A 15,540-nucleotide genomic window follows, 5' to 3' on the forward strand; every position below is an offset into this window, starting at 1 on the left:
ATACTGATTTTTTTTATGGTGGTACTGGTGATTGAACCCAGGGACTTGCACATGCTAGGCAAGTGCTCTACCACAAGCTACATCCCCAACCCTTGTTATTGCATTTTCAGACAGGGTCTTGCTAAGTGGCCCAGGCTGACCTAGAACTCACCTCTTGCCTAAGCCTCTCAAATAGTTGGAATCATATTCCTGTGCCACCTCTGATTTCATTTTTTTTTTTTTGGTACCAGGGATTGAACCCATGGGCACTTAGCCACTGAGCCGCATCCCCAGCCCTTTTTTATATTTTATTGAGAGAATGGGTCTTGCTAAGTTGCTTAGGGCCTCAACAATTCACTGAGGCTAGCTTTGAACTTGCTATTCTCCTGCCTCAGCCTCCTGAACCGCTGGGATTGCAGGAGTGTGCCAGTTCTGATTTCATTTTAAGACATCTCCAAGGCACCTTTATTTTGGAGAATACATTAAGACTGGATGGGGAGAAATATTTCACAACAGAGAAATAGGAACCAAAGGACCCACATTACAAGTGAAAACCCAGGAGCACTCTTTACCTTCTGGTTTCACTCTCAAAGTCAAAGCCCGATGCTGTAGAAATGGTCCCGATGCTGTCGATTGTGAAGCCAGAACCCTCCGGGGAAATGAAGTACTGTTTTATTGGACAATAAAGAGAAAGAAAAATATTGGAGCGATATAGCTGATTCCCTGGAGAGATTCCTCATGCCACCAAGTACCAGGCCTCAGCTGCTCACTTGCAGCCGGCTCTATATGGGATGGATGCTCAGTAAATGCTCACTATGATGAAGGAGGGGGAAGAGGAGCTGGAGGAAGAGGAAGAGGAAGAGGAAGAGGAGGAGGAAGAGGAGAGGAGGAAGGAGAAAGGAAGAGGAGAAGGGATGGGGAGGAGGAGGACCCTGTCTCTAAATAAAATGTAAAAAGATGTGACTCAGTGGTTAAAAGCACCCCTGGGTTCAATACCTGGTACCAAATAAATAATAAATAAAAAGAAAAATGAGTTGCATTTAGAAAAGCATGCTGACTCTCCCCTGAGAACAGGGATAAATGTGTTAGTTTATTAGTGGTGAGGATGGACATTTTTTTGTGTGTTAGGTATCAAGATTTATAGAAAGAAAAAGAAATGAAATACTGGAACATCTGTTCCCCTGACTGTATGTGGCGGTACAATGTCTTATCAAGGCAGTTTTCATTCATACTACCTTTCAGTGATTCTATCAGGTTCTTCGAATGCATCGTCTTTTGACTCTCATAACTCTATGTCACAGGTACTGATATTATCCCATCTCACAGATAGGAACGCTGAGGCTTAGAAGATTCAAGAGGTTTAGCCCCAGCCTGAGAGCTGAGGTTTCCGAAACTTCGTCTATTGCTTTTCTGCTCCCTGTATTGCATTTGTAAGGGAAAGCTCTTGCCAAAGAGGAAAGATAAGGTCAGGGTTTCTAATGCAGGTGAGAATCAAACGATTACAAAAAGCCAGGGTAAAAAAAAATCCATGAGAGGATTAATATCGGAAGTTAATTATACCAGTGCTACTGACTTCATCATTGTATATACCCAGAGATAATTTAATAGAGAAGATTAAACCCAGGAGGATTGCAAAGTAAGTACCCAAAAAAATCATTTGAAGAAATTAGTGACCTTTAAATTTATGGATTTTGTCATGAATCATCGTGTTCTGATTAATTTAATTTACACCTTCGCTTTTTACCCATATAAATAAGATGGAATTGATCTCTGCTATTTCTGTAGAACAATGTAGAATATTAGTATTCAGGAACTGCCAGCAAATCTATCACATATTTACTTTTAGGGGCAAACACAGGAATAATGGTGTCTGCCTCATGGAGGAAAGATGGGGATGATTGGTAGTTAAATTACCCCGGGAGTGCTCACTAGCCCAAGGTCTGGTTCTATAAAAATATATATGATTTTTTTAAAAGACATCTGCTTTTATATTTGCAACACCTCAAAATTCAGAATTCCAAAGTTAATTTCAGCGTTACACTGTTGTGAACAACTGTTTGAAACAATGCACCCTGCAAACTACATGTTATGAGGTTTGATTTTTCACAAAATGAAGTATTCTTTAAATTTAAAAAAGAAAAAAAAAATGGATGGCACTGATATGAACAAACTCCTTCGGAGAAGCAGGAGAGGTTTGGAGATGGCGGTTGCTAGGCAGCCAGGGCCATCAGTGGGAAAGCCACCTAAATGAAAGATGTCCCGAACAGGAAAGCAGCTCACAGGATGAGAAATTAACTCTCTGGGGACAGGCAACTGAAGATTCATTGTCACAGGGTTTGTTTTGTTTTATTGTTCCTCATTTTCTCGGTAATGACACCATCAACTAGAAAAGAACAATTTCAGCCATCAAAATAACAGTGGTGTTAGGCGCAGTGGCCCATGCGTATAATCCCAGTGGCTGGGGAGGCTGAGGCAAGAGGAGCCAGAGTTCAACTTAGTAAGGCCCTGAGCAACTCAGTGAGACCCTGTCTCTAAATAAAATACAAAATAGGGCTGGGGATGGGGCTCAGTGGTCGAGTGCCCTGAGTTCAATCCTGGTACCCCACCCCACCCCCCAAAAAAAATAAATAACAGTGACAACACTACTCCCAGGTCCTGAGGCATAAGAACAAATGAGGGGTTGTGGAGGCAGGGAGACTTCAGTCCTTCTGGAAGGACTTATCTTCAGAATCCACTTTATTCTCTTCTCTGAAAGGCTTGTTTGGGACTATTTGCTCTCACAGTAGCTCAAGGATTGGAAATATCAGAACCTGCCCTTCAGGCCAAACAGAGTAAAGAGAGTTCAGGCCTCAACAACTCAAGTCTCCTTTGAGAGCAGGGACTTAGAAACAATGGCTGAATTCTTCAGGGCTCTCTGCACCATTAAAATAAAAACAATAATATCTGTGATGGGGACCAGTTGTTCTGATTGTGTGCATTTTTCTTGAATTATCTCACTCAACCTTTTTTTTTTTTTTTTTTTTTGTACCAGGGATTGAACCCAGGGGGTTACCTTTTTATATTTTATTTACAGACAGGGTCTCGCTGAGTTGCTTAGGGCTTTGCTAAGTTGCTGAGGCTGGCTTTGAACTTGTGATCCTTCTGTCTCGGCCTCCTGAGCCACTGGGAGAGTACAGGCACGTACCACTGCCCCTAGCTATCTCACTTAACTCTTGAAATGGTGCTGAGATTGGTACTCCTCTTAGCCCTACATTTCAAAAGAGGAAACCAAGGCTTGCAAACATTGAAGAAATGGCTCAAGAATACAGATCTAGTCTTCCTGGGAGAAAAGAAAGATGTCTATTTTTTTTTTACTTTTTTAAAAAATTTTATGACTTTATTTATTTATTGGTATCAAGGATTGAACCCAGGAGCACTTAACCACAGAGTCACATCCCCAACTCTATTTATTTATTATTTATTTATTTAGAGTCAGGGTTACACTATGTTGCTTAGGGTCTCATTAAATTGCTGAGGCTGGCCTTGAACTCACAATCCTCCTGCCTCAGTTTCCCAAGCCCCTGGGATTACAGGCATGCACCACAGCACATGGCTATTTTTTAAAACATTACAATTGAACCTACTTTTTAAATGTTGCAGGTGGAGACTAAAGAATCTACATGGGTGAAAACATAATTATGGAGCAGCTCATTGTTACTGTTTACAGAGGAAGAGAGGGAACTGAGGGGAGAAAGAGGGAAGGGAAAGACCAGGTAGTCTGAAATGGAGCCCTGAGAAAACTGAATATCACAAGGCCCAGCAGAGGAGGATGAACCAGGAAACAAAATGAGAAAGCATAGTGAGAAGGGCAGGAGAGCCAGGCACAGTGGCACATGCCTCTCTAATCCCAGCCGGAGGATCATGAGTTCAAAGCCCGCCTTGGCAACTTAGTGAGGCCCTGTCTCTAAATAAAATATTAAAAATGTGATTCTGCAACATGCACCCTTGGAAAAATGAGAAATTATATCCCATCTATGTATGATATATCAAAGTACATAAATGCATTCTACTGTCATGTATAACTAATTAAATCAAATTTTTTAAAAATTGGGGGATGTGACTCAGTGGTTAAGTGCCCCTGGTTTTAATCCCTGATACAAAAGAAAATAAAAAAGAAAAAGGTAGGAGAAAAATTAGGAGTGTTTACTATCACAAAATAATATTAATATTAGCTAATAATTATTGAGTGCTTCATGCCTAGTACTTTACTTGCATTACCTCATTTAAGGTAGAACCTAACGATAACTCTATTATAAATAAAGAAACAGAGGGACCGAGAGCTCTACCAGGATTCCAAAGAGGGTCAAAGCTCGAGTCTTCTCCTAAGCTGGCTAATTGCAAGCTGTGCTGTTCCATGTCTACCTTGGTTTGACCCAGGGAAGAAATGGCTTTCTTAGGAAGCATTAGTACAGAGTGTGATCCGGACCGACTTGTTTTCAAACAGCCAAATATGTTGTGTTCATTTTAAAGCAAAAATATTGGCTAATGATTGCTGATCTGCTACAAAACCTTTTATTGGAGAGGTGCAGGGGTTTTTTTTCTTTTTTAAATTATTATTATTATTATTATTATTATTATTATTATTATTATTTGTTCTTTTTAGATATACATGTCAGTAGTGTTTTTTGTTTTGTTTTGTTTTTGGTACTGGGCATTGAACCCAGGGACACTTGACAACTGAGCCACATCCCCAGCCATATTTTATATTTTATTTAGAGACAGGGTCTCACTGAGTTGCTTAGCACCTCACTAAGTTGCTGAGACTGGCTCTTGATCCTCCTGCCTCAGCCTCCCAAGCCACTGGAATTACAGGCATGTGCCACCACCCCCCAGACAGTAGAATGTATTTTGACATATTATACATACGTGGAGTATAACTTATTCTAATTAGGATCCCATTATTGAGGTGTTACATGATGTGGAGTTACATTGGTTGGGTATTCATAAATGAACACAGGAAAGTTCTGTCCCATTCATTCCACTGTCTTTCCTATTCCCATCCCCCTCCTTTCCATTAATTACCATTGTCTAATCCAATGCACTTCTATTCTCTCTGCCCCTTACTGTGTGTTAGCATCTGCATATCAGAGAGAACATTTAGCCTTTGGTTTATTGGGATTGGCTTATTTTACTTGGCATGATAGTCTCCAGTTCCATCCATTTACCGGCAAATGCCATTATTTCATTCTTCTTAATGGCTGAGTAATATATACATCACATTTGATAGATATATCATTTAAGAAGAGAGCTTCAAACTATAAAACAGATAAAACTCCAGACACAGTAATTATTGTAGAATAGACTTGCATGTTCATCCTAGGGCTATGCAGAAAGTACTAGCACTTTACCCTGAGCATTTGCTAAGACAGAAGTACCACAGATCTTGTGCATGACCTTGAAAGTTGTTGAGGTTTCTCATAACATCTTGTTACTTTCCTCCAAAGTATAAGAGCACTCTCTTACATTCACTTTATAAGCGATAGAAATAGTGTTCCACTTACACACTTCCACAGGACCGCTAAGAGTCCTCGATCTTCTTAAAGCAAACTTCTTTATGATTCTAATACATTATCCCAATATCTAGTTAATATACCAGCCCTCAAGCCGGTATATCATGTGCAATTCAGCAGTTTGCTTCAGCCACCTTAATTTTGGACATGTGTCTTAAGGGTTTCCCCAGAAACAGCCCCTGAGATGAAAATGTATGTGCAGGTGATTTAGTAAAAGCTTCCAGAAAATTGGTGAAGACAGAGAAGGGGAGGAAATCAAGCAAAAATGCGATGATCTCAGAGTCCCAGGGAGACAGTTTCAGGAGTCTGTGCTAAACCCCAGAGCTGTCAATCAAGGAAAGGGAAGGAGATGTAACTTCTCAGGTACCTCTTGCTCTTTCAGCCTGTAAGAAACACACAGAAATGTTCTCATGGCTGAATAAAGTAAAAGCACAGTGGAGGTGGTGAGAGCCACATGCCCAACAGGAAGAAAATGGTGAAATGGGATCCAACAGGATGTGGGAAAAAGTACCACTGCGTATGTTTTTGTCATTTTGGGGGGCGGGGGGGAGGTTGGTTTTTCTCTGGAAGGGGGTTTCTAGGAATTGAACCCCAGGGGCACTCTACCACTGAGCTATAACCCTAGCCCCAGCACCAGCCCCAGCCCCAGCCCTGTTTATTTTTCATTTTGAGACAGAGTCCGGCTAAATTGCTGAGGCTGGCCTTCACCTTTTGATCCTCCTGCCTCAGCCTCCTGGATTTGTGGGATTACAGGCGTGAGCCACCACACCCAGCTAAAACTTCCTTTGTCACAGAAGCTGAAATAAATATTTGGTTGAATCATGCTAGAAAGCAGAGTTGGTCCCTATGTTTAGAAATCAATTACCTTAGATGTAACATTTAATTTTGCCCCATATGCTTAAATAAACTGATAGAAACTGGGCTTCTTTTCAACTCTGAATTGATTGGTTAGGGCTACCAATGCATTGTAGGCAGAAAAAAAAAAAAGGTGAGCTCAGGGTGGAGAAGTGCCATATTCAATTAGTGATGCCTGCTACCAGCAAGTGAGAAGGCATCCCAGGACTGTCAGGAAAGATGTTCAAGATCCTATTAAAATGTTCAGGGAGTTTTTAAAGATACAGGCACCTGAGCCCCCTCCAGAAATCCTGTTTTAATTGGTCTAAGGGGCTTTGGCATCTGTGTTTGTTAAAAAAAAAATCCACTTGATTCTACTGTTGCATTCAAGGTAAAGAACTGTGGGAACATTTAGCACGAATTACCTTGCTATTTTCCCATTGTCCCAACATATGTTTTCAGGAATACTTTAATGAAACAAATCCTCCTAAAAATAATATTTTATTATAATTCCTGTTTTAGTCTTGCAAAAAAAATTATTTTCCAACATGAACAACAAAATATTTTTGTTCTGTCTTTTCCTTGTTGGGTCTTCAACAAAGTGGTGGCTTTGAACAGACCAATCTTTGTTCATTGAATTTGTGCGAATGGGCTGAAATTATTGACTTCTTTATACACATCCCTTCAATAATCACGCCCAGGCACATTTATCTCTATAAGACAATAGCCTTAACATTTAGAAAATACCATCAGAAGCCAGCGTAGTGGCACACACCTGTAATCCCAGCCACTCAGGAGGTTGAGGTAGGAGGATTGCCAACTTAGAGGCCAGCCTCATCAATTTAATGAGACCCTAAGCAACTCCTCGAGGCTCTGCCTCAAAATAAAAAAATATATATAAAGTCCTGGGGATGTGACTCAGTGGTTAACTGCCTGTGGGTTCAATCTCCAGTCCCAAAAAATAAAAATAAAAAAGAAAGAAAGAAAGAAAAGTAAGCATCATCAGAATGTATACACTTGTAATTTGTAAAGCAAAACTAGTAATAATGTATACTGAATGCTCAGTGTACATTGCCCTTTGCAAGATGACATAGCAATGGGGTGACTACTGGCTATGAAATGTTACAAACTCGCATGCCCTCTTGTGGAGAGTGTTACAAGCTTTGCAATTATAAAGAAACACTGCCCCCAAAATATATGTATTAAGAGCAACATTGTAGTTTTCTCCGATCCTCTGCCTTTTGTGTGGAGAAGTGAAGACATTTCCTAGATAATTAAAGCTTTTTTTAAAAAACCCTTTTGCCTATTTACATATCTAAAATTGTTTCTTAGTTTGAATAACTCAGATTAGTACCTCCATGCTCAAATTCATTTGGCAAGCCTATGACTAAACTAAATGATTCATCACATTCCAGAATTTTTCAAGAAATTTTATAGTGTATGACTTAAACTCCCCCCGACACACACACACATTCTTTCTCTTTTGAAGTGGGGTTCCAGTCGAAGACCAGGACACTAGGTACAACTCAGAAATGAAATGAATCCTTCCAATGATTCTGCAAACACTTCTTTGTTTGTTTGTTTGTTTGTTTGGTAGCAGGGATTGAACCTAGGGACTTGACCACTGAGCCCCATCCCCAGCCCTATTTTGTATTTTATTTAGAGACAGGGTCTCACTGAGTTGCTTAGGGCCTCACCATTGCTGAGGCTGGCTTTCAACTCATGATCCTCCTGCCTCAGCCTCCTGAGATGCTGGGATGACAGGCGTGTGTCCCCACACCCAGCCAAACACAGTCTGCTGTGATGAAGACCAGGGCCCACTGCCTGGTTATGTGAAGGAAAAACACAAAAACACATAATACAATTTTGTAAGAGCATTGAAATATCCATCATACCACAACTCAATTAGGTAAAAGCACGTCATTGCTGTGTTAACTGCATTCAGCAGCTCAAAGAATGTTTTTAGTAGATGCAAACATTTTTCCTTTCCAAAGAGTTGTGTAGGCAGGCAAAACCCAGGTGAGGTGATGTCATGTGAATGTCAAAACACTCGTTTGTTTTGGTGGCTGTTGACTTTGCACAGGTTAATCATTGCCAAATCTTCATTTTCTTTCCCTGAGTAGTCTTAAATTATGGGTTCCTGGATAGCAACTCCTTGGAGGATGACCTTCCTACACACCCTACACACATACACAAACACACGTTCTCCCTCTTAACACTGAGCACAGCTGTGGTTTATTGTTGTTGTTGTTGGCTTATTTTGTTTTTCGGTACCAGGGATAGAACCCAGAGGTGCTTAGCCCCTGAGCCCCATCCCCAGCATTTTTTATATTGTATTTAGAGACAGGGTCTCACTGAGTTGCTTAGGTCCTTGCTAAGTTGCTGCAGGTGGCTTTGAACTCATGATCTTCCTGCCTCAGCCTCCCGAGTTGGATTCTAGGCCTGTACCACTGTAACCTGCATAATCAATCTTTTTTGCTTCTGGACAATAAGTTCCATGAGGACAGGGATTTTTGTCTGTTTCATTCACTCCTAAAGCCCTGCTGCTTAGAACATTTTTTGGCACTAATAAGTACCCAATAAATAATTCCTAGTTTGGCAAAAAATAAAATAGATATGTCACTGTTATTTCCAACCTCTTTGCCCATGTCCCCTTACACAGTGTCTTCCTCCCATTTTATAGATAAACTGCAGATGAAGCCCAGTCCTCTACGCATATTCTTTTTTATTTTTATTTTTTACATTTTTAGGGGTACCAGAGATTAAACTCAGGGGCACTCAACCACTGAGCCACATGCCCAGCCCTATTTTATATTTTATTTACAGACAGGGTCTCGCTGAGTTGCTCAGGGCCTCAGTAAGTTGCTGAGGCTGGCTTTGAATTCTTGATCCTCCTGCCTCAGCCTCCCCAGTCCCTGGGATTACAAGCGTGAGCCACCGCACCGGGCCTCTACTCATATCCTTGATGCCACCACCCACTGCCCACTCCAGGGCATCACAATGGCCATGACCACCAGTCTCAGTTGCATTATTCATTTTCTTCTTTCAGCTGGATTGTCCCCTTCTGCATAAAACATGTTATAATATTTCTCATCTTTCCAAAGTGAAAATTTCACTCATATCTACATTCTCCTCCAGGTACTGTCCAATTTCTTTGCTCTGCTTTTCAGGAAAATTCTTTGAAAATTGTCCCTGCCCACTACGCCTATTCACCCCATCTCACAGTCCCTGGATTCCTCTCCAACCAAACTTTCTGTCTCCTGACTCCACTGTGCAAACTCACTTCTCAAGGACACCAAACTCTCCATCCACTCCTTCCCAGGGCCCCTGCTGGGCGCCACACACTTTCCTGAGTTCTAGCAATTCACATATCGCCACATTCAATGATCGGGTGTCTCCGTTCTCAGCTACCTGGACAGCTCGATAGTGCTAGATCATCCCCTCCTTCCTAAAATACATTTTTTAATTCTTTGTTTACAATTTTGTTCTAGTTAGTTATACAGGACAGTAGAATGCATTTTGACACAACCTACATAGATGCAGTGTAACTTCTCATTCTTCTGGTTGTACATGACGTAGAATCACACCAGTCGTGTAACCATATGTGCTCATAGGGTAATAATGTCCCATTCATTCCACTAGCTTTCCTTTCCCCACACCCCTCCCCTCCCTTCACTCCCCTCTGCCTAATCCAAAGTACCTCTGTTCTTCCCTAGTGCCCCCCCACCTTATTGTGAATTAGCATCCACACATCAGAGAAAACATTTGGCCTTTGGATCACTGAGATTGGCTTATTTCACTTAGCATGAGATTTTACAGTTCCATCCCTTTACTGGAACATGCCATAATTTCATTCTTATTTAAGGCTGAGTAATATTTCATGGTGTATATATACCACAATTTCTGTATCCATTCATCTGTTGAAGGACACCTAGGTTGGTCCCATAGCTTAGCTGTTGTGAATTCAGCTTCTATAAACACTGACATGGCTGCATTACTGTAGTATGCTGATTTTAAGTCCTTTGGGTATAGACCAAGGAGTGGGATAGGTGGGTCAAATGGTGGTTCCATTCCCAGTTTTCTGAGGAATCTCCACACTGCTTTCCATAGTGGTTGTGCCAATTTGCAGACCCACCAGCGATGTATGAGTGTACCTTTTCCCCACATCCTCTCACCCTGCACAAAACTCAACTCAAAGTGGATTGACACTTAAACACTAGAACAGAAACCCTGCCCCTAACAGAGGTAAAAGTCAGCCCAGATCTCCATCATGTCAGTTTAGAAACCAACTTCCTTAACAAGACTCCTAAAGCACAAGAAGTAAGATCAAGAATCAATGAATGGAATAGAATCCAACTAAAAAGCTTCTTCACAGCAAAGGAAACAATCAATGACATGAAGAGAGAGCCTACAGAATGGGAGAAAATCGGAAATACGTTTCTTTGTGGACTTCTGGTAGAAATTCTACTTTCCTAATTCTCCTTTGACCTGACTAGTCCTGGTCAGCCTCATTTTCTCAAGCCTTCTCCTTACCTGTCAGTGTTGGGACACCCCCATACTTCATCCTTGAGCCTTGTCTGGATCCACACTTGTTCCCTGGGCATCTCATGTCTTGGTCTATAGATCCCATGTGCAAGCTGATAACCCCACATTAATATTCCTGCTCCCACATCTATGCTCAACTCCAAGTTGGTTGGTTGGTTGGTTGGTTGGTTTTTAATCTGTTGCTACTCCTGCCGGATACCTAATTGGCTTCTTAGTCTCAACTTGCCCCAAATAGTTCACTGGCTGCTCTTCCCAAACCCCATTCTTCTTCCATGAGTGGCTCAGGCCCAAATCCAAGAAGCTGTCTTGACGCCTCCCTCTCCCTGACACTCCACGTCCAATTTGTCTGCGGATCTGTCAACATTGCCTTGGTAATGTAGGCAAACTGCTGACGTGTTTAGGAATGAAGGAGAGCTTTGTTGGCAACTCACAGGGTGGGGGGTGTAGCTCACTGGATCAGTGAACCCTGAACCTGGAGTGAATCCCCAGTCAAACCCCTCCCCGCCAAAAAAAGCAACTTACTATGAACCACTTCAATAGAATAGAAGGGACTGGAAATCAATACAAGAATGGACAGCTGGGAAATCATACAGATACGGTAAAATAGTCACCGGAGGCTACTGGTGGGTGTGTGGGTGATCACTCCATTGGTCAACTCTTTCGACTTTTCTGTACATTGGAAATGCTTAATAATAAAATATTTGGGGAAATAAATAAAAATCAATGATTCTTCCCCATCCCAATTGCCACCTCCTAGACCGAGGTGCCATCGTCTCTCACACCATCATCTCTCACCTTGATTATTTATTGCTGTCACCTCTAAACAGTTCTCCTGCTTGCACTTTTGACTTTTTATAGTCCATTTTCTCTAAACAGAAGGTAACTTGATCTTTTATGTAAATAAGAGCATGTATTCCCCTATCCAAAGATTTCCAAGGGAATCCCATATCCATCAAAACAAAAAGCAGGAGCTGGGGTGGTGGCTCAGTGGTAGAGGGCTTGCCTGGCATGTGTGAGGCACTAGGTTCGATTCTCAGCACCACATATAAATAAATGAATAAAGGTCTATGAACATCTAAATTTTTTTTAAATGCAAAATCTTTTTCAACATTTATGTATCTCCAATATCAACTTTGTAACTTCAACTCATTCTTTGCTTTGCAGACATATTGATATCTTTGTAGTACCTTAAAAGGGCAAAAACTGTTCTCTCCCAAAAGTTTTTCAATGGATAAAGAATTTGAATACATATTTCTATAAAGAAAATGAGAGTGGTAGTGCATGCCTGTCATCCCAGCAGCTCAGGAGGCTGAGGCAGGAGGATCGGGAGTTCAAATCCAGTCTCAGCAATGGTAAAGTACTAAGCAACTCAGTGAGACCCTGTCTCTAAATAAAATGCAAAGTAAGGCTGGGGATGGGGCTCAGTGGTTAAGTGTCCCTGCATTCAATCCCTGGTACCAAAAAAGGAGGCAGGGTCAATAAATCTAAATACATATTCTAGAGTAAAAAGACATAGAAATGACCAACAGGTAAATTTTTAGAAAATGTTCCACATCACTAATCATCAGGGAAATCTAAATCAAAACCAAAATGAGATATCACCTCAGCTTTATCAAAAAGTCTAAAGGTAACTTGTGGAGAAAAGAGAACTCTTACACACTGTTTATGGGCATTGGTATGTATATTGTGGAAAACAGTATGGAGTTTTCTCAAGAAAGTTAAAAAGAGAACGACCATATGATCCAGCAATCCAACCTTGGGGTATAATCTGAAGAAATAAAATTAGTATGTTGAAGAGATATCTACACAGTTATGTTTACCGCAGCACCTATTCACAACAGTGAAGAGCATTGGAATCAACCTAAATGTCCACCAACTGATAAAGTAAATGTGGCACATCTACATAAGGAATACTATTCGGCCATAAAAAAAATGCTATCCTGTCATTTGCAGTAACACAGATGAAACTGGAGATTGTGAAGTTTCATAAGTCAGACCCAGCAAGACAAGTACCCAGTGATGTTATTTATAGGAAGAATTTTTAAAAACTGATCTTCTGAGAAGAAGTTGAGTATAGAATTGGGGTTACTGGAGGGCAGGAACAGCAGTAGAGGGAGGGATGGGAATTTTGATGGATAATAAGCTAGAAGTGATGGATAGTAAGCTAGGAACAAGAAGTTCTAGTGTACTGTTGCATAGTAGGGTAACTGTAGATAACACTAATGGGCTATGCAACTTGAGCCAGTCATGGTGCTACATGCCTATAATCCCAGCGGCTTGGGAGGCTGAGGCAAGAGGATCACGAGTTCAATACCAGCCTCAGCAACTTAGTGAGGCCCTAAGCAACTCAGTGAGACCCTGTCTCTAAATAAAATACAAAAATGGTCTGGGGATGTGGCTCAGTGGTTAAGCACCCATGGGTTCAATCCCTGGTACCAAAAATAATAATATTAATAATAATAATAATTTTGAAAGTTTTTATAAAGACAAATGTTTAAGGAGATCAATTTAAGCATTATACAATATATACATGTAAAGAAATTGTATGTTTTCTCTTCTTTGCAACCCTGAGTCCTAATACATTCTCAGAGTAATTATGGCTCATAGAAGAAATAGACTCCTATTTATTAATTTTGCCTACAAAATATGTACTGAAATGACAGGACTTAATATTTCCAACGCTGAATGCATTCTGCCTAGTTGATGTATGTTTCTTTACACCTGTGAAACATAAAAATGGAAAACTAGAGGCTATTCAAAGGAAAGGACAGAGGCCTTTTTTTTTCCAAAATGATTGCACTTTAAACAATCCATCAAAAGCAGAATTACCACCTCAAATTGTAAAGCAGAAATTTACATATTCTGGTTTCTAATGCCATAGACTCATCTTTTTTCTTCCCTTTTATGTTTGTTTTACAGCTGAGTTATAAAATAGGAGTATATAATTAAAATCCTCAGACCCATAATTATAAGCTCGGCTGCAGAATAATTGTTGAGCCTTTTGATGATTCCGCCGCTAATTATGCCCCTTAGAAATTCCAAATATCACTTTCCCATAAAAAGCTGATCATTGTCAGCCTTCAGTCAACACACTTGACTGATGGGAAGATAATGTTTATTTCCACATGTTTATTGGTGGCCTACCCTGACTTGGTACCCTTATTTTACTAAGGAGGGAAAGATAATGAATCCATAGACGTAGATTTATATTTATCATTGAATGGCACATTTGTTTTTCTCCTTCACAAACTACCATGAAACTTTCAGAAATTGCTCCTTATTTGGAACTTTTTAAATCTCTCCAGTAAGTTATTAGGATGTGCATTTGGTAGATTACGTCCTAATATCTGATGCCTCAAAGAAAATAAGTGTCTGTTAATTGAATGCCAGCATATGTTCGAAGATCTATGTTCAGAAATGTGTCACTAATTTTTGGGGTACTTTGAATCAGCTATTCTACCTTGAATTGCAGACATGAAATCCTGTTTTGTGGAAATATCCCTGTCACATTCTAATCTCTCCCTTCCTACTCTCCACCTGCTCTTGCCCCTCCCCCACTGCCCCACTGCAAATACTTGTCCAAAAAAATGCTGAGCCTATTTTCATAAAATGCTGTTTCTGTAGACTCTTGAAGGCACAATATCTTACTTTGAAAGATATCTTTTAAGGAATAAATTTATTTCACCATTAAGAAACAAACAAACAACAACAACAACAACAACAACAAAATCCAGGCACAGTGGTGGCGCATGCCTGTAATCCCAGCGGCTCGGGATGCTGAGGCAGGAGGATCTTGAGTTCAAAGCCAGCTTCAGCAATGATGAGGCCCTAAGCAACTCAATGAGACCTTTTCTCTAAATAAAATACAAATTAGGACTAGGGATGGGGCTCATCCCTAGTTGAGCGCCCCTGAGTTCAATTCCCGGTACCCGCCACCAAAAAAAATTAAGTCATATTTGACAATTAAAATCGAATAAAGAGGTGTGCAACTTGATGACTTGGTATAATTTCACTAGATATAGAATTCTTTTTTAATTTTATGAGAATTCTTGCTGGTTGTTTTTTTCTCTCTTCCTTTCAATATTTTATTCCACTCTTTTCACTTGCATGGTTTCTAATGAGAAGTCTGCTGTAATTATTATCCTTATCTCTCTCTAGGTTTGGTGGTTTATTTGTCCTTTGTCTTTATTCAAGATTTTCTCTTTGTGTTTGGTTTTGTAAAGCTTGAATTTGTCTAGAGGTACACATACATGTACATGTGCATGTGCATACACGGGCATATATAAATACACTCATCTGTAAAAATATGTATATATCCCAGATGAGATAAGGCTCAAAGTCTCCCTTCTCTCATCTGGGAGAATAGTGCTTTGCCATGAAGAAGGCTTTAGTTTTATTTCACAGTGATTCTCTTCTCTTCCCTCTGCCAAGATCTTTCTTGTATTATGTTCACCATGAGAACCTGGTAGAGTTCCTGGTGGTGAAACCCATGCAAGTGTGCCCCCACACACACCCGCCACCTCTAACACTGTGGCCCACGGAGTTTCTCGCTGTCATTCTACTCTATACTTAGCCTCTGATCATTCTGATAATTCCAGACTACCATGTAAGGTCTCCTGGGCTCCACCTGCTT

The 15,540-nt window shown here is 40.5% G+C and overlaps 1 pseudogene across 1 annotated transcript in view; it reads right to left on the bottom strand.

The window, feature by feature from the left end:
* LOC308635033 overlaps positions 1 to 15,540 on the bottom strand; it is a 43,872-nt pseudogene that overhangs the window by 21,948 nt on the left and 6,384 nt on the right. The window contains exon 4 of the transcript in view: positions 552 to 646. The product of the transcript in view is annotated as an uncharacterized misc_RNA (transcript). The remainder of the gene's footprint in view (positions 1 to 551; positions 647 to 15,540) is intronic.

This window comes from Spermophilus citellus, assembly GCF_964194105.1.
Source record: "Spermophilus citellus genome assembly, chromosome: 16".
Lineage (NCBI taxonomy): Eukaryota > Metazoa > Chordata > Mammalia > Rodentia > Sciuridae > Spermophilus > Spermophilus citellus.